The sequence below is a fragment of the Mycteria americana genome, chromosome 1 (genome assembly GCF_035582795.1).
Source record: "Mycteria americana isolate JAX WOST 10 ecotype Jacksonville Zoo and Gardens chromosome 1, USCA_MyAme_1.0, whole genome shotgun sequence".
Lineage (NCBI taxonomy): Eukaryota > Metazoa > Chordata > Aves > Ciconiiformes > Ciconiidae > Mycteria > Mycteria americana.
Window position 1 is genome coordinate 11,955,822 of NC_134365.1, and position 20,401 is coordinate 11,976,222.

A 20,401-nucleotide genomic window follows, 5' to 3' on the forward strand; every position below is an offset into this window, starting at 1 on the left:
ATTGAGGTCTCTCTGAACGAAAACACAGACATCTGGTGTATCAGCCTTTCCTCCCTGTTTTACATGATCTGCAGACTTGCTGAGGGTGTGCTCTGTCCCATCATACAGGTCAATAATGAAAACAAATAGTATTGAGCCTGGTATCAACCCTTGGGGTACACAGCTAGTAACTGGACTGCAGTTGAACTTCATGTCACCAACCTTTGAATCCTGGAGTTCAGCCAGTTTTCAAACCATCTTACCATCCACTTACCTCACCCATACTTCATCATCTTGTCTATGGGGATGTTATGGGAGACAGTGTCAGAAGCCTTACTGAAGTTAGGGCTGAGTAAATCGTCTCATTATAGAAGGCTGCCATTATAGAATAGAGTTGGTCAAGCATGCTGACTTCTAAATCCATGCTGACTGTGCTCAATCACTTTCCACTTGTCCTTAATGTTTCCAGAAGGATTTGCTTCATCACCTTCCAAGGACTGAAGTGAGGCTGACCAGCCTGTATTTCTCTGGGTCCCTCTTCTTGCCTTTCTTGAAGATAAGGGTGACGGGAAAGGGGAAAAAAAAACCCAAAACACAAAAACCCAAACAAAACCAAAACATTCCCCTGGACCTCTCTTATTTCCAGGATGTTCTCTGATAGGACTCTTCCAAGCAGGTCCCTGAATAGGCCAGGAATACCCACATGAATGAACGGGGAGAAATGGTCCAAGGGCTGGAAACACCTAGGCAGTCTCTCCAGAGTATCTCAGATCCAAGCCTCCAAGCAGCAGCAAACAGCGCTGGAGAGCAAGTCAGGTTAGCAGATAAGGCCTCTGTCCCCTGCGATGGGGAGTGTCCCACTACTATCACTCACCATTTCCTCCTGGTGCTTTTGCATGGATGAGGCTCAGCCAACTCAGATGCTTTATTGGCACAAGCTCATTAACCTTAATCTGCTACCAGGGTACTGACCTATTCATTCTGCAGTTGCAAATCTGCAGTGTGGAGCAGGAGCCATCCTTCTGACATCAGAAGTCACAAGCTTCCAGCCTTCACCACTACAAGAGCTTCCATTTCTCAACCTGATAAACACACTCTGGCTGCCCCTCCTTCACCACAGCTGGGGGTTTAGGTTACTGAAGCTGCACAGCCTCAGAGAAGATCCCATGAGTCCCTTTCTCATCACCTTTGATGCTGTGCAGTCTGCTGGCCTTCACCAATGCACACCTCCTGCAGATGAGGAACCCATCTACACCAAGCTCTAGGCACCTGCAGCCCCAGGCTTAGAGAGCTGCATCCTAGTTTGGGAGCTTGGTTTGGGTCAAGTCCTCTGAGGTTACTGGGAAGCAGGCTCATATGAGGAATCACTACCATGTGTGGACATCTCTCTGCTGCTTCAAGCCCCGACCCATAAAATCTGCTTCCTCTGTGAGCTGCACCCTAGGCTGGCGCTTATACAGGTCTCTCCCCAGCACCTGTGAAAGGATGTCTGACCCACTCTATTCTGGAGCCAGCTGGGACAGAAGCTTCAAGCACCCTTTGGTGAGAACAGCTGATAGAGCTTGTTAGAAGCTGCTGGAGGTTGCAGAAAGTCACAGCCTCCTGCTATTCTTTTGAGGCAGCACCAAGACACCGTAGCGTTCCTTGAAGAGGTCCTTGGCGATCCCAGAAGTCTCAAGAAGATATAGAAGATTTCAAAGCACATCCCAGAAACTGCTGTGCAAACTGCTGCATCTGTTGGCTGTACTCTAATGAAGGAGATGAAGGAGGAACTTGGTGTTAACCTGTAGCCAAGGCTGCAATCCCTGCAATAGGAGCTGGCTTGACACCTTAAGCTGGAAATGAACTACATTTAGCTGTGCTGGCAGATGCTTGTCCACATTGTAAAGCAACCACCAACTCTTGTCACAAATCTTCTTCTTTTCAGGCCAAGGACTAGGATTTGCTAAAAGAGAGTATCCTGCAAAATTTATGCCCAAACTTACAGTGTTGTTAGTCACTCCTTTATAGAAGTTCCAGAACTTACCACATCACAAATAATATGTCTCACCTGACAGTGAGGCAAAGCTGGTCTGACAGATTGAAGGCAGTCAGTGGACAGCAAAGGCAATTACATAGACAGGCAATTCCAGAAGAAATGAAATGATAAAACCAGCCTTGTGATACATAGTTCCCCAAACAACAACAGAGTGCTGGAAGCTAAAGAAAATATCGGGATAAGAACAGTCAGAAGAATGAACTGGGCCAGCTTTTGCCTCAGAAGCCCACATAAGATTTGTTATACCTCCATGGTGATATTCTTCAGGTATTGTTTGTGCTAAATGCCAACTCAGGTCAAGAAATTTAACAGGTTGCTTCAAATCTGCCATGTGTTTGCCCAATCTTCTGAGAGTTTGCAATGCTATATGAGTTAGTTTGCATGCTATACTGTGAAAACTGTTCTGTAATCACAAGCCATTTTTTCCACTGGGAAAAGTGAATCTGGCAATGCACAAACATTAGATCTCAAAACTACCCTGCAGAGCAGTGAGAGATTTCCACACACCGCACATGTAACAGCACATACATGGAAGAGGAGCAATCATCTAGTTTGGTTTTGTGGATTCATTTCACCGTTAACACTGATTTGTGTGTTCAGGTCTCGTGTAGAAGAAAAATGCAAAACATCGTGTTAGCCCAAGTATTGTGTACTGTGTAACAACCAGCCCCATGTGGTGTTAATTGTGAAAACAGTGTCAAACATCTTCCCCAATCTGACTTGGAAGTCAGAAAAGCTAAAAAACTCTTCTGCCATAAGGTCTATCAGAACTGTCGGTGCTCAGCTCTCACTGTAATTCCAGGGAAACCAAAGCAAAAATGAGGAGGATGATAAGCAATTGAAACTATAAATGATTATTTATAGTTCCTCAGCATGGACATGAAATCCAGACTGTCAGAATGAATTGTGCTTGGTTTTTGTATTGCTGTTCTGATCTGGAATGGAAGCCTGTATATAACTTTAAAAAAAAGAAGTATGTTTTTCATTTTGAATCTTGTGCTGTCAGATATATAATATATGTATCTTTAAGGCTCCTCAGTCCTTACAGGAATTCTGTTTACATTTGGGTTGAAAGGTTTGAAGTGCTTTTTGGATGAATGGCTCAAGGGCAGCACACCCCTTGCTCCGCTGTGCGGCTGCGGCAGCGGGCTGGCACTCCCGGCTGCGGCGAGCCCCCGGCAGTCTGCGGGGCTCGTGGGAGGGCTGGGGCGAGCAAGAGAGCAGTTGTTGCTGAGGGAGTGCCAAAAACGGCTGAGTGCTTGCTGTCTGATGAGAGAAAAACTTCACCCCTAATTTCTGTGGATGGCTAAGTGACATAACCACCTCCAAACTGAGGAATTTTAACAACAGTAGCTACCAGCTTTTTCAGGCTCTACCTGAACTGTGCTCCTGCAGTGCTGAGAAACACAAAGCAGGTGTAAACAGATGAAGTTGGTCTCAGAGTCAGTCTGCTGAGGTACAGCCTGCAGTATAGACACAGATTTAGATAAATGTCATGCTTCTCAACTAGATGTAATTGATGTGCTGTGTTGGAAAATTGGTCGAGTCACCCATGTATCTTTGTATCAGTTATCCTTCTTCAGAGGAGTTTGTAGGGCTTTCTACCACATCCCAAGAAGAGACACCTGCCTCTCAGAGTGCATACAACAGCTAATCCTTTGTATGGGGTACTAGCTACTACCACATTACAAATTAGTAGTAAGTGCTGAGTATTCACATCTGTTCTTAACACCATTAGAAACTGCAGCAAAATGACCTAGCCATGATAAGTTTTCCAACTGAAGGCGACACAAGCTTGGAAAGCGTTAGCTGTTTTCTGTATCTATTTTTATTTGTTGAGGAACACAGGTTTCTCCCAAACACAGGCTGGTAGATCCGTCTGAGCTACTGACCTCTGTACTATGTCCACACTTCTCACTGTGGGGTCTTGTGCTGGGGTCACTGTAACAGAATGCATTCAGCCTGAGGAAGAAATAAGGATGAGGGAAGCCTGAGAGGAAATAAGTCTGAGGAAATAACGATGAATACACAAAATGTGCTTCTGACCATAAACAACTTGCTGTACATCAAAGCCTGATTCAAATACCTTTTGTGATCAACAGCAGCGTTAAGCAGCTGGGTAACAGGGAGCATATTCAAGGGAAGGAAAACAGCTGCAAGAAGCAGAAGTTACTGAGGATCCATTAGTGAAATCTGGACATAGTTCCAGAGGTATTTGGCATATAGATGCCTTACAGTTTGTATAAATGTAAAAGACATACAAAAAGCAGCTCTGTCCAGTAATGCTTGAATAGTCAGGAGCACATAGGTTGTCTATGGAAAAAGGGGCACTCACGAAGGACAATTGAATGAGATTATATGAGACATTTCCCCTTCCTTATTTCCCCTGCTCAGGTTTTTAACAAGAATTAGGCAAAACCAAGAGGGGTTTGTTTTGTGTGTGTATATATATATGTGTGTGTATATATATATGTGAAAGAAAAACCCTCACAACAAGCATAAACAACTTCTACTGCTGTGAGGCAATCACTTCAAAGCACTGGGGCTTTCAATTGCCCTGACATTCTTATCCACCTCATTATATTTGTTAGGATCACTCCAGGAGTAAGTGATGCAAACAGAGGCTAAAAAGTAGTTTCAAAGTTAAAGAAAGTGAATTAAGAGCTGAGAGGAAACTACACGTCCTAGAATTTCCTTCATTCTCCTGCTAGAGATGTGCCACTCGTTTGTCTTCTCGCCAGGCATAAACTGATGTGTTTATGGCCTAATCATGGTCCTCCTTTCCGCATTCAGGGAATCCTGAACTACTGCAATTCTACTGTTGTGGTATTTTCAGAGAGAGGTACAAGTACTTCTCATCATGTTTGTGAAGTCCTCTGTAATTGCAGAATGCACAGACACTCATTTTTACACCAAATGTAAGCAAGTTCTTATGTATATTTCTTTATTAGGTGGCTTTAAACTACGTTTCAGTTATTTCAAATCAAACAGCTAAGGCAAAAATGATGAGAGCTATGAATAAAGTTGAGTTTTCAGGTGAAAATTGGTCCAGCAATCAAGGAAATCTACTGTAGATTTACAAAGCTCCAGATAAATTGCCACATCCATATCTGAGAGCTTCAAAATAATTGCCAGTACTGATGCTAAAATACTCTGGCAATCACAGAGATAGTAGTAAGGATTATCAAGTGCTACTGAAAGTGGCAAAAGTCGTAGGAATTCCTTCAAGAATGGGGTCTTATCTTCGCCTAGATTGCATCTGCAGTCTTGCAGAGAGTAAGCCAGTTTTTTCTGCCTATTGCTAAAAACTGCAGGAAACTCAGAAAGAGACTGATTTTTCCAGCTAAGCAGGTACTGGAGATTTCCAATTGACCTCAAGCTCTATGATGACATAATACAGCTTGTAGTTAACTGTCAAATACTTTAGAGACTTGTATGTATTTTTATAATGTGTTTTATGGCATAAGTGGCTAAATATACAGATTTTTATAGGAGTACATGTGTGTGTATAGCCTAGTTAGTCTATTATAGAATATACAGAACTAAAATTTTATGCTTATATATTGGTTTAGAAGTGCATTCAAATTTCTCTTCAACCATTACCTCCTCCAGATGTTATTTTCTCTGACATTTTAAAATAAATGGATAAGCCATTCCTAAGCTATCCCTTAATACAGTAAGTTGGAACTCTTTTTCTTAATGCAGGATTTTTAAATAATTTGTTTGAACAATCTGTTTCTTCTGGATTGAGGCATAAGTTTTGAAAATCTTATTTGGGATAAATTTTCTTGTAAGCTAGCATGAAATCAAAGTGAGTTTCTAAAATAGTTCATTGTGATGGGGTTAGAATCATTCTCTGTCTCACTCATTCATCCAGATTTTCTCTGGACAAATGAATTTTCTAGGGACCTGAAATAACTGTAAAGACCCATCCTCTCTTAGCACCCTATTTTCTGTCATGTATATCTGTAGCCTTCCAGTCAGAGTTTCCAATGCTTTTATTCCAAATAAACATAGTTTTTGAGATTTTATTGTCTCAAAGTGACTGATAGCTAGGGATAAGGAATACTCAAATCAATAATAGCATCCTGTCCGTACTATTCACACCAGACCAGTATTATTTTTTTTCTTTTTTCTGTAAGCGCAATGTGTATATTATTATTAGAACAGATAAAGTGCAGACTGGCACCAGCCAGAGCCGGGTAGGGCAAAGCAGCTGCGTTGCCATGTTGACTGCACGTCGGCAGCGATGGCAGCAGCAGGCAGGAGCTCAAGGAGAGCTGACATCCTGGAGGGAATACCTCAAAAGTCAGAACTCTCTGCACTAGTGTGCAAACCAGGGGGAATTCATCCTGAGTGTGGTATCATACCAGTACTGTTCCCAGGGCTTCAGCGTCACAACTGTCTTAAGCTAATGAAAGTCAACCAAAGGGAAGTGACCCCATTTGCCTCCCTTGTGCCAGTACTAGCACCTGCGTGGTGGGGTGGTGAGCCAAGGCAGTTCTAGCTAGAGACTGGCTGGATCAGGAAAACAACCTGGCAGAACAAGAAAAAAAAGAAAAAAAGATGGGTTGTCTGCAGCTTCAGCTCTGCTGCCACAGGAGCTGTAGAGGTAAGAGGAAGAATCAGGCTATCATTAATTTAGAAACAAGCCTCTGCTTACTGGACCTCATGTGTGGAGGCCATTGTTGTCTCTGACTTTTTTTGAGGAGGGAGAAGCTGTCTCCAGGCTTCCCATACTCTATGTGCTTTCCTTTCTCCTTCTATTGGCTGTGTGTGACCGGTATGTGGAGACTTCAGTGCAGAGAAGAATCTGGGTAGAATTCAACACTGGAATGGTCAGAAGAAAAACAAAGTGAAATGCTTTAATTGAAACATTTAGGAAAAGAGTGAGAGCAGTCAGAAACCAAGAGCTTGGTGAAGGTAACTAGTAACCAGTCAGACAGACAGAAGATTTAACTCCAATTTTATATCTGGCTGTCCTGTGCTAGGCTTGCTCAGATAAAAAGAAAGGAATTGTTTTGATCCATAGCTGTGTAAGTCAGTATAACTGTGCTGTAGGAAGGGAAGGGAAGTGAGGTTTCTTTTCACAAGGTAAAGATAAGGCTGTGGCAAATTTATGCAATCCCCCAAATGGGTTGTTCCACACACTTGTGTAAATCTAACTTTTGGCTTGAGAATGGAGTTTTAACAAATTTTCTCAGAACGATTTCCAAAGTGTATAGAGATTTGGTTGGGTTGGACTGATGCTGTAGGGAATCCAAGTGACACAAGGATAGAAGGCTTATCATTGATTACATAGTAAATACAAAATCTACAAAGAGCTTCACGCTGTTTGGATCACCTGAAATGATTCTATTTTTCTCCTTTTTTTAGAAACTTAAGAGAGTTTTTTTGTTTATGATCTCTCTTTCAAGTATATAAATTATGAAGAAGGATGGAAAACTTAACAAATTAAAAGAAGGACTTTGTAGACAGATACAGTTTTATACAGAAAGTAATTGATGTAGTGATAAATGTCTCTCCTTAAATTAGGAAGCAGTTTGGATTATTCAGAGTCAAAAATGAGAGAAGTGAGGAGTATGCTGTTTTCTCAGAAACTTTTTGTATCTTTTCTGATCTGAGACGATCTGATCTGAGACTACTGGCAGTAAAAAATACTCTTTCCCTGCCTCTGTCCCCCCAATTATTTCCTATATATTCCTTTCAACATCTTCACAGTGAGTTTTATCTTCACTATAGTTGAGTCCACTACATCATGAAAAATATTTTCCTCCTGTGCTTTTAAGTAAAGTATGTATCAGTGTGGACATGCTTGGTAGCTAAAATCAAAGTCAGAATCTGAAAAAAAGAAACAACATTACATTTTGTACTACTTGATTAATGCCATGGACCAAATTCCAGTTGCATGGACTCAGTTGCAGACTGGAATTCAGAACAGAATTTGGCCTAGTGTAGGTGGCACATAAGCCACCATTTTAAGAAAAACATTTTCAGAAAAATCAGCCACCAAGTGTTCAGTAACTATGTATATAAACAGTCGGGATTCATGAAAATGCCATTTTGGATTAAAAAACTGCTTAGGAGGGAAGATATGCTTACTGCAGTCTCTCTTCAGCCTCAGAAGAGCCATCACTCGTTCATGTCTATGTAGCTGTTTAAAATTTAGCTGTTACTAACTCTTGAATTTTCAGGCCCTTCCCTTTAACAGGATGATTTAGAGAGTTCCACATGCACAAGGCTATTAACTGGCTGGTAGTTTCTTGCTTGACTTGAATAGTCCATTTACCTAAGCAAGTCCTTTTGATCCAAGGTGAGACAACTGACCAGAAACAAAATTCAAAACTGTTATGATCTAATGAAATTAAGTGTATACATGGATGACCCCTTCCCAACAGTTTGAAGTAAAATGTCAGGTCACGCAGCAGAGCAGAAGTTAATGAAATGAAAACTAGAATCTCTAAAGCTATTAAGGACAAATAGACTGAAAGCTTCTCTTGCTGTGTTTAACCATGTCAAGCAATGTTAGTAAGGACTCAGATCCAATATATATGTAAAAATGTAATCAGAATTCATAACAGTTAGGGGGTTTGTCCCTGTTTCCAAAGAAGTAAAAAACGCCCCCAAAATAACCAACAATAACAAAAAAACCCACCAAAAAAATTTCTTTTTTCATTTATATTTAAGGGTCTGATTCAAACTTTTAAAAAATAGCCATACAATTGTGCCTTTTTATAAGGGCACAATATGAAATAAAAATAGTTTTTTTGAAGCATTATCTTGAGCCACCATTACAAGTTTCTTAGATTTTTCTTAGACACCTGTAAAGGTCAACTTATCTCCATTCCTTGGAAAGGAAAACAGAGTGTCCAAAAGGCTCTTAGGAGCTGGAAAGATGAGGTGTCACCACATGATAAGTGGTAAAATGAAAGCACATCTTTGGTATATTTTGATATGTATTGCTGACCTGCAGCATAGTATATAACAGCATTTTAAAACCTGTGTTTTGAATTATCAGCTCAAGTGTGCCTGCTGTTGATCTCTCCAAAGCATTTCTTCTGTTGTCTGGCAATATATAAACCTTCCCACATTCCTTCTGTGACCTGAAAAATATTGTATGGTATTGTCAGAAGCAAAACTTTTTATACTTATATAACCCTCATAGATGAAATTCACCAAGTGAGTTCAGACCTGCCACAGAGCCAGCTGTATTTACTAATTGACAATAATATACATTTCTTGTGCAGCTGGATCACAACAGCTAGACAAAGAAGAGTGCAAACAAATGCACATGGCCCAGGTAACCACAAACAGGGGCAATTTGGAAGCACAGATTTTTTTGGTGATTATCTGAATACAACTCATTTAGACTGGTTTTGACTTTTAGTTTGGATAAAAGTTTCAGAAAGAATTCCTGCTACAGACATTTTTGGAACTTTAATTTTTTTTCAGTAAGTGAACAGGACAGAATTATCATAAAATGAAAGTAAGAAACCAAAGTATTAATAAGCATGTGCTTTCACCTTTCAAAAAAACCCCCTAGGTTTGATTTAAATTTGTGATTGCAAGTTTATTGAGTTCTCATTTTAGCCAGACTGCTAGAGGTGACAGAAGTGGTTTTGTTAGATACAATATATACGAGTTTTGTTAAATACATGAAAGTGTGGTCTTCACCAGCTTAATGCTCAAAGTAGCTTAAGTTCAGTGCACATCATGTAAAAGGACCAAATGTCTTGAAGGCACCTTAGGGACTGATTGGTTATGGGATTTATTTTCTGAGGGACATTAACAGAGATAAGGGAATACCCAAGTAAACCATTGCATTTTTTTAAAGCAGAGCTGTAATATATGTCATAGATGAGTGAAAAATCTTTATTTTCTGGAAAATCAGGAAAAGCTGAGGTCTGCTAATATTACTGCAAATGTCAAAAATTTCCATTTCATTCAGAAGGACAAAAAGAAAAAGAAAAAAGAAAAAAAGCCAAACAGGAGAGTATTTTCTCAAGGCTTGTCTAATGAGCATTCAATAAGACTAGAGACTTTAGCCTTCCTGTTGCTTAGCTATTGGTTTACATTGCAAACGACAGTTGCTGCTTGTTTAAATATTACTTTTTCAGGGGCTGGGAAAGAAAACTTTAGGGATGCCATACTTCTGCAGAGTTTACAGATGTTTAAACACTGGTGGTTGAGCTGATTAATGAACACATCTGTAAGTTAAATTCTCAGAGACAGTTTTCAGGCTGGCTGAAACCAGAAAGTGTTGGGAATCTATTGACAAAGTTTAAGATTCCCAGCTCAAAATCCAAAGCACACACATTTGCCTAAGGATCTGAATGGAAATATTTGAAACCGGATTGCTGCCATCGGTCTTTTCACGTTCAGGGTTATAGAATTTGCCAGTTTAAGATAGGCTTAATTTATGAGATAAAGCTACATTTTTCACTGTTCAGCCCAAACCACATGATAAGCATATGGAATAGGGTTATATTTTCTTTCTTTTCTTTTTTCTTTTTTCTTTTTTTTTTTTCCTGTAATGTGTCCTTAGTCTGCTTTCACTTTGTGTGCGGTCTTACCACTCACAACAATCAAGAAATACACAAACATTTCCAGTAGAATAAGGCAGTGGATGATTGCAGCATCAGATTATATTCCTGATGATTAAAGTAAAAGGAGTAATTGAAATTCCAGGTGATGCCAGTATCTGAGCAGGGTTGAAAAATACTACTCTGCTGCAAAGAAGGATGAAGAGCTAACATAATTTCATTAGATGAAACTAAATTAGGAGTATAATAATTTGCATTTTTGGTCATGATTTCCTGGTTTGAATGGCTTTAGAAATGTTAGAATAAAGTTATTTTCCTTTTCAAATAAACTTTTGGAAAAGTTACAAGAAAGCTTGTTGTAGTTTAATTGACCTTGTTCCTTTGCTGCACCTAATATTGTTAGAAGGCAAAGATCATCTGATGGGAAGGTAGCACACAGGAATTTAAGAATATTTTCCCACAGCTGAATGGCTTATGAATCATAGTTTATCTTATCAATCACCATTCTGCTTTTGAGCCCAGTTCAAGTTGAAGATATGACCAGCTCAGGAGCCATGGAAATCATAGACAACATTCTCTCCAGAAGCGGTACTGTGTGTTTGATTGAACCAGACCTTTTTGAGTTTCATTTGTATATAGCTTTGTTCTTGCTAAAAAAAATCAGGAGAATATTTTCAAATCTCAGCCTGAATGAGTTACTCAAGCAAGATTTTTTTTTCTTTTGAGTGCTTCCTAGCTTCTCCAGTAGCCAGATAAATCCAAACAGAATGATAAATTAACTGATCACATGCTTTCCAGTGAGAAGCTCACCTTTACATTCAAAACCTGTTTTCACAGTCTCTTTCAAGCTTCGACGACAATCTCTAAAACTGAAGAAAAAGAAAGATTTCTTATTCCTTCACTAAGTTAAAGGTGATTCTTACCTGTACGGTGGTGGCTTCAGAGAGAGAGACATAAATTTATCTAAACCACAAGATGAATCTGAGCAAAAAAATATACATGAGTTTATTAGAGAAAGCTTCACACAGGGAGCAAGCAGCAAGTCACGGGTCTGAAAGCCTCTGTTCTAGGACAGGAAATATATAGGAAATAAGGAGCAGCTATAACTAATAAAGCTTGTCCGTAGACTGAAATTCAGACCTTGATCTTTGCAATTGAAAGGCAATTCTACAAGCTCATTTCCTGATAAAGTTTCTTATTGGATTTTAAAATATAGGATGCTTTGTGTGGATCAGTACTTTGAAGGTCAGGGTGCTACTCACCTTGTTTCACTCTCATTTTCAACAAATGACAATGGCTGGTATTTTGAAAACTCTTATGGAAAGAATTTCCTATTTCTGATGTTTGGGACTACCAAAAAAGAAAAAGGAAAAAAACAAAGTGTATATATTTAGGAAAAGAAAGCAGTGGTCATAACTATGTTACTTGTACATTTTGTAAAATTGTTCTAAATTTCTTAGGTTTTTTTTCAATATGATGAAAGGTTAACAGTGAAAGAAATCCTACACTGAAGTGACTCAAAAAACACTTGCTTAGTGCAAATGTTTCAATCAAATCATGTTTGTGTTTTGAGGAAAGGGTTCAGCATTGATTTAACTTCACTGGTTTCGTTGTACTATGGCAGATTTAAGTTACTAATTTCATTTACTAAGTGGTGCATCTAGTTACTGTACTGCCAGACCCTGAAAACATTCCAGAATCTCATACCAGAGGACACTGAGATGCACATTCATTTGGGGACTAGCGCTGATCATTCATGGCCTGGCTCCAATCCCTTTATTGTTGATGGTAGAAATCAATGATTTAAGTAGATACAAAATTCAGGCTTTTATGCTATATCAGCCTTCAGTGTTGTGCATTCCCTCCACTTCACCACCAGGAGAATAGACAAGGCATTCCTCTACACATGAAATGAAAATAAATTCTCTTTGTTTCTCTTGTTAAGTGTTTTTTTCAATATATTATTTGCTGAACATTAAATACAAAGTAAAAGATGAGTGTTCTTATTTTCATGCAGTTAAAGAATTAGTTTCCTTTCAACAATTTGGGTTTATATGGGAAATTATACTTTTAATAAACACTTTTCCCTATTTTCCTCAAACTACTGCTTCCAAAACTGATATTAGAGTTTGAGATTAGAGCAGTTCACTATAAAACTTGAAGATAATTGAGAGAACATCTTCAGAAAGACAATCTAGGTCTATATATATAATGAAGTATGACAGGTTATCAAGGTAATGAAATATGTGCAGCTGAGGGAAAAGCTAAGATGAAAGCAATATGATAGCTTGAGGAATGTTAAAGTTTCTGATGTAGGAAGTATTAAGTAAGCCCAGTGTATTGTAAAAATACTTAACTACAGAAAATACAGGAAATGTTTACTTAAACAGTGATGTCTCCTCTATACTAAAATAATCTGGAACATAAAAACATTTTCTGGAGTTAGTGTAACAATAGAGCAGATCCAGAGTAAACTGGAGCACAAATACGAAATTTTCTTTCCTTCATTATATCCCACAAATGCCCCTGGGAGGATGGCTCTGTGCTCCTTTTGCTCCTGTGATGACCTGTTCTAGGTCCCACAATGGATGTGTTAGTATGAAAAGCAACAAAGTTAAATAGTTTGAGAAAAACAGTATTCCCAGAGAATGAGAGAAGATGAAGCTACCTAACTCAAGAGACACTTTAGTCACCTCTTGCAGGTATGCGTTGTACTCTGTGGATATGCCACCATTTTACTATGAACACAGAATAAATCATATCAAATACTTAGATCAAAGACTGTATAAAATAAAATTCTGTAATGCAGAGCTACTAATCAAAACTAGTTCTCTTGACTCTGCCAAACCACCTTTCTTAGCTAGCCTGTGTCAGTAAGTGTTCAAAATGTAAACCACAAGTTATATGACAGCAAAAATAGGCAAAATACCCCCCCAAAAAGGATATACTGGGGATAGCCAATTACACAATGGTTTAACGGTTTGGTGTGTAGTAGCTGAGTGGAGGAAGGGGATTATTTTGCCAGCTGGAAAGAAATGGAAAGGAAGTTGAAATGTGTGAAAGGGCTCAGGAATGAAGGAAAGAAGAGTTAAGAGAGGAAAGTGTGGACTGAAGCTCAGTTGAAAAATCTGTAGTTAAAAGAGGAAAGCTCTTGGATCAGACAACTAAAGAAGGCAGAGAAGGAGTAGTTAAGGTATAAAAAAGCTTTGAGATGCCATTAACATCTGCTGTCAATCAGGTTTGTTTCTAGAATTAAATTTTTGGTGGATGGGGTTAATAAGCCTAAAAGTCCAAAGCAAAACCTAGCCACAAATGGTGGCTTCAGAGAGTCTGAAAATCTCCGGCTGAACCACGAAGACAGGAAATCCTCATCCCCAGATTCTTTTTCCCTGTTAGGACAAAGTAATGCCGGTTGCATGTATAGTTCAAAATAAACTTCTAGTTCTTTAAGCTTCCTAGAAAATGAAAACAGAGAATGAACTCTAAAAGTTGCTCTAGAAGTAAGAAAGCAATGTTTTTTTCTGATTTTTGTTGTTGCTTTAATTTCTTGGGCATATTTTGATGCATGAAAGTGTATTATCAGTTTATACTGGCTTGGTTTCTTTTCTTCCTTTTATTTTCTTTTTGCGACAAAATCATTCTCTGAAGTGCAAAGCAAAAGTTGGCTCACTTTGGTGCTCACTATTCATGAACCATAGATACTTTCCAAGATACCTGCCCCAGCTGACTCCCTTTTTAAGCATTAAGCATAGTCCATAAATTCTGTTTCAAAGTTTAAATTTACAATGGACTCAATTCATAAAACTGTCATGGTAAGTTTTCTAAGAGCATTTCACACTAATGTGCAGAAAGCTTCCAAGCTGAGTAAAAGCTGAGCTGTTCATACATATCAAAGCTTTCTTCTTTATAGACAGATGGTCAACTTGCTGTTGGACTCTCGGAGAGGAGGCAGCGGGAGAAGTGTTAGCTCAGAAGTGCCAGACTACAATGAAACTTGTTCATAAAGAGCTGATCTATGCTCTTTGCTGTCCGTTCAGAACCCATTTTAAGAACGTGACCTAACTCCCATCGAATCCAACAGGCTTCAGTAGGAACTGGAACATGCCATATGTCTGAAAAGGAGTGCTTCTCTGGCATGAAGCAACACTACTTGTGAGTGGGAGTTAAGAGTGCATGGCAGAAGGAACGAAATTTCTGTCCTATTAAATTTCTTCTCTGCTATTGTATTGAACAATATAACTCATTTCATGCCTTGAAAACGTTCATGTTGGACTAATTCTTAGCTGATAGAAATTGCTGCAATTGTGACTTCGGTACAGTGAATCCTGATTTATTTGTACCACAATCCTTTATATTAAGTAGAGCAGGACATATACAGTGTATAGATGGGGTAAAGATCATGGCATAATGGCAGCATTCCAGTTCTCCTTCTGCACTGAATTTCTTGGGTATTTTTTTTTTTTTCCTGTGAATTTCCAGTCAACTTCCTGCAACTGTTTAATGCTCCTTTTGTCTTTTTTTGGGGGAGGTGGAATTTTTTTAAGAAAAGTTTAGAAACAGGAGATACTACACAATAATTGTAGAAACTGAAATTGAAAAAAGCATGCAAATATGTCCATTAGAACACAGATTTCTACTCATGCAATCACAGTAGAAATACAAGGCTTGTATAATGTGGTTTACCAAATACTATCAACATAACATAACTTTAGAAATTCTAGCGTAGAACAAGATTGTTATTTTTCATCTTCCCTCTGGTCAAGTAAAAATAAAGTGCCTCTGTTGAATAGACAACCCACGTTGTTGGTCACAACCAGAGCTGGGAAAAAACTTGACTTAAACCAATCTAAATATACTATGATAAAAACCAGTAGCTTTATAAATTTTGTGTGGGAGGGGTTTTAGGTACAAACTGTAAACTCTATCATTATAGTTTTATGAGGATTTGATAAGTATGAGAAATTTTATAATAAATTATAGCTGTGCTAAATTATCCCAAAAGAATGAGAACTTCACAAGAATACACTTCTGGGAATGAGCTGTAGGAGTCTGCAGGGTACTGTTCCCTTGCCAGGCCAGTGGCATTTGAAAAATGACACCAGGGCCATCCATTTCAAATGGGAATGACTGACTTAGGATGACTTTTTTTTTTTTTTTTGCTTGTGGCTACTAAAATCCCCACTCCTTAAACACTTGAGTTTTTTGTAAAGCCTGTAATAAAATCTGCTTTATTTTGCCATATAATAGACTCCTCTCTCCAATATCAAGTGAGGGTCTTACAGGAACACAAGCTAGACAGTGTTCATACTAGCATACTTAACACTCATATTTATTGTTTTTCCCCCTTTAGACAAGACTCTCTAGATTGTCCTTTTTAAAAATTCTAATCCTGATGGGAAAGTTTTAGTCCTCACTTAGCTGAATAGTGATATTGGGTTTTATCTTACGTATTAGTTAAGAAAAGCAGGATCATTTTTTCCTTTCTTTCCTTTCCTTTCCTTTCCTTTCCTTTCCTTTCCTTTCCTTTCCTTTCCTTTCCTTTCCTTTCCTTTCCTTTCCTTTCCTTTCCTTTCCTTTCCTTTCCTTTCCTTTCCTTTCCTTTCCTTTCCTTTCCTTTCCTTTCCTTTCCTTTCCTTTCCTTTCCTTTCCTTTCCTTTCCTTTCCTTTCCTTTCCTTTCCTTTCCTTTCCTTTCCTTTCCTTTCCTTTCCTTTCCTTTCCTTTCCTTTCCTTTCCTTTCCTTTCCTTCCATTCCATTCCATTTTATGAAAGAAAAATTTCATAATCTTTTTCCTAGTACATTTTCTAAGAGCTACTGCTGAATCCAGGAGGAAAATTACCTTAATACTAAAGAGAAGTAACTTGGTGATGCTCTATCTATATGATAGACCAGGGAACTGTTGGAAAGATGTAAATTGGCAGGAAGAAAAGTATGTGCAGGAAGAAGTTTTGATGAAGATGTTTTTTATAACACACTCAGCAATGTATGCGTGCTTGAAACATACATTTTAACAAAAGAAAGAAAAATACATTTTATTAAATTGGTGATGACATTTCTCATGGTTTTGAGAGAGTTTTGAGACATAAATCTCTGTGCTGAATAGATAATCATTATTTTTAGATTCAGACTCAGAAGGCCTGAAATTAATCTGTACCTATATTCAATATTTGATTTCATTTACACGACACCTTCAAGTTCCTTCATTCCTTTTTAAATGCTTCTTTTCCTGGTCTTAATCTTTTTACATTCCCTAAAGGTTATAGTGTCTATCACATAATCAACGTTGTGAATAATGCTGCAGCTTATGCTCTAGGGAGGATTTTTTGTCTGGTTTTGATGCATATGAGTAAGTGTGCTTGTATATGTGCAAGTGTTTTATTTACTGTGTTGATTTAAAATGACATTATCACAGCAGTTAGAGGAGGGAGAGATCTATTGTCTTCAAGCCCTCTTCCCTAAAAGGCAATATATTGTCTCCCAAACACAGGATAGGTTAGACAGAAAGTATTACATTCCATCTGAACAAAAACACTCTTACAGATTTTCTCATACAAAATGCCATTCCTGCTTTTCCTAAATATCTTCTTGGTTGAGCCTGAACCATCATTTTAATGCATAAAGTCTTTGCAGATGATTTTACATGCATGGAGAATGTAAGAGATTTTGTTATTCGAATTAGTGCATTAATGTGCCTGGAGCTACTTTAATGTTTTGTTGGCAGACTACCTTTAAATTCTACATATTTTTTCATTGATCACAATGGCTTTGCCTGTTAGGCATGGATTTTCCAGGTCCATTGACAGACTTTTTCATGTGCAGTATACACTTTTGCTTTTTCTATATCCTCACCATAACCATTATGTGTCCATTTTTCCTCTGATCCATCTACAAAACCAGTATAAACTTCTGGAGTGTTCCTGACTTAAGACGTGTAAGTGCATGCTCAGTTTAAAGTAGAGGCTTTAGTTGTATTATTTCTGTTTATCCTTAAACATAGGCTTCAACTGAACAATGAATGTTGAGTATAAGCTGTCTGCTGGTCCTAGAGTAGGGAGCTGAATTCTGCTTTGTTTCACCTTCTTAAATCTGAAGGGAAATATTTAGCTGAACCAGATCTCCTGATTTGTTTGTTTTTAAATGATCTCTGGATTTGCCCCATGACAAATCTTAATGAAAGGATAGGGATAACAACATTGTATAAAAATGTAATGGTACATATAACTTTAAAATATAAAATCCTATAGATGCAAAATGGGTGTATCTTGTACATCTGGGAACTTACTTGCCAAGTAATGCATCGCTTGTTCATTCTGAAATAAAGCACAGTCTATAATACTGTGCTCCATATAAGTTTTCAACCAAGAATTCCAAAGTGCCAAACTGTAATTTAGAGCATGATGCTGCTCTTGTTTAATCTACTGTTTCACTCAGTCAAATGCAAAACTCTTCTCCCGAGACCAATATTCTACATAAAAACCAGACTCCCCTATGAAAGTAAATGACAGAACTAGTTTCCATTCAGCACTGCAATAAAGTGAACAGATGTAAATTAATAGTTAATTGGTCCAAAATGCAGCAATATTACAAAATTATTATTTTTTTCACTTTTCATTCCACGAAAATGTTTTCTATTTTGATTTTTTTTCTCCTACCCTTCAGAAAATTAATTTTGAAAATCAAGTGAGCATTCCAATTTGTTCTGAGTTCTGATTTTCATTCCTTACTGATAGAGGCAGATCTTATGCAAGAGTTTTCCCCCACTGGCCACCTTCATCCATCATTAACTGTAGCAAATGTGGAAGCAAATTATAACTCAAATACCACAGTCATTAATCAGAGGTTATGTTTTAACTGGACACATGTTTTGACACCTTAAGAAATAGATGGATTAACAAAATATCAGAACTATGATTGAAAGCTGCAGATCGAGAGCTCTTCGGCCCAGTAATCTCAGGATTTGACACACTGAGATGTCTTAACTTCATTAGAATTATTCTCAACTTTCCCTCCTGCAAATGGAATAGAAAGACTAATGGAAAATGGCTGTACACTTAACAGAAACTTAAAAAGCTATGAGAATAATGAAAAATGAGAACATTCAAATATGTTTCTCTACAAGATTTGTTACTAAAGATTTCACTAAAGAGTTTTTAAAAATTGTTCTATTAAGAGTTATGATGATGATTTTAGAGACCAAATTCAGTCACTAAAATGTAAAGGGAGGATTTCAACCCTCCTTTCTGTGTAAATCAGAATGTAACCTTAACTACTGATGCCTCCATAATTTTTTAAGGATGCAAACCCCACAGCTGCATTCGCACTGGGTCTTTGTTTTTCTCCTAAATTGATGGGATAACTGAAGAATAGACTGATTCTCTTTGCTATCACGTATCTTGCCCTGAATTGGCTGTGGATTGTTTTGATAAAAATGTCCATCTTAAGAACAATGTTTATTTTCTAGTCCATTTACTTTGGATGCTTTTTTATTGATTTATAGGCTTCTTAACTGAACTTATAGCAAAGACATAGGTCATTTTATGACTTCAAGGCATACAATTAAGGCTGTGAAATAAAATAATAAAATATTCTAAAATGAGACAAACCTCCTGTATTTGTGTTTTACTTGGATCATCTGTTGTCTCTTGGGAGCCTAGTAAGAAAACAACTTAATCATTGCATTGACCTAAATATCACTGTTATGCATAGGATACATTTTATTTTAACTTAAGCTATAACAAATCCCCTAGCTTACTTATTTGTGAAAATCTTGAGGTTTGCCAATAAAATTCAGCTGGAAAGAGTTGACTCCTTTCCTTATCTAAGAGCCTTGAGCCATGTTCTTCATTACTTGTATTCGAACAACATTTGTAATATCATATAGGCTCTGAGCCTCATGTGCTAGAGTGCACAAACCCATTAGCAGATAGGCTACATCCAAGAAGTTTAGCCTTTAAGATCTGCTAGAATAAATTTAATGAAAAAAACCCTGGTTAGGAACATAAGAATAATGTTCTAAGATTAAGGAGTGGAAGATTTTTCAAGTTCACAACGCTGGATTACATCTGTATTTATGGGAACTCTCAAGTGCTACAGAAATGGAAGATATTGTCTCAGTAGGTGGCACTATTCCCTCAAAATCAATATAAAGCTTTTTCTTGGACAGGTATTTCGGCCACCTAGGTAGTAAGTTTTCTGTTGATGGTCTGCAAAATTCTGCATCCAACCACTGTGGTCATTAAAGATATTGTGCTTTTAGGAAAAGACAGATAATTTTGCCTTGCCAAGCAGATAGCAAAACAGGGGAAGAATAGTGTGTAATTTTGGGGTTTTTGTACATGTGGTTTTCCTTCTCATTTCTTGTCCTTAATTTTTATGCATTCCTGCATCTCAGTGGGTTGCTTTGATTAAATACCCAAATTTAGTGCAAAATACCAAATTTCTCTTTTCACTAAAGCTTGATGTTCCATTCTTTGATTAATAATAACAAAATATATAAAATAAAGGCCCTTCTGAGGTCAGACAAAACCAAAAAAATATCATTTAGGAAAAACTTACACAGCCTAGTAGGGTTTTGTGAAAAAATAATTTGTGCCATAGAATTTTTTAAAACTTATCAATACAAAGTAGAATAATCTATTACATTTCTGAAAATTTAACATTCCAAAACTTAACATTCACAAAGCACTTAAAAAAATGAAATCTCTAAGAAAGAGGGGTAACAATGAATAACTGGTGAAAATATGTGTACTTGAATACATCACTGATAGATTCCAGTTGTTCCAGTACTGCAGACTTTGCTTAGTTAAACTTTCACCAGGTATCTGCATTCAGAATTAGAGTTT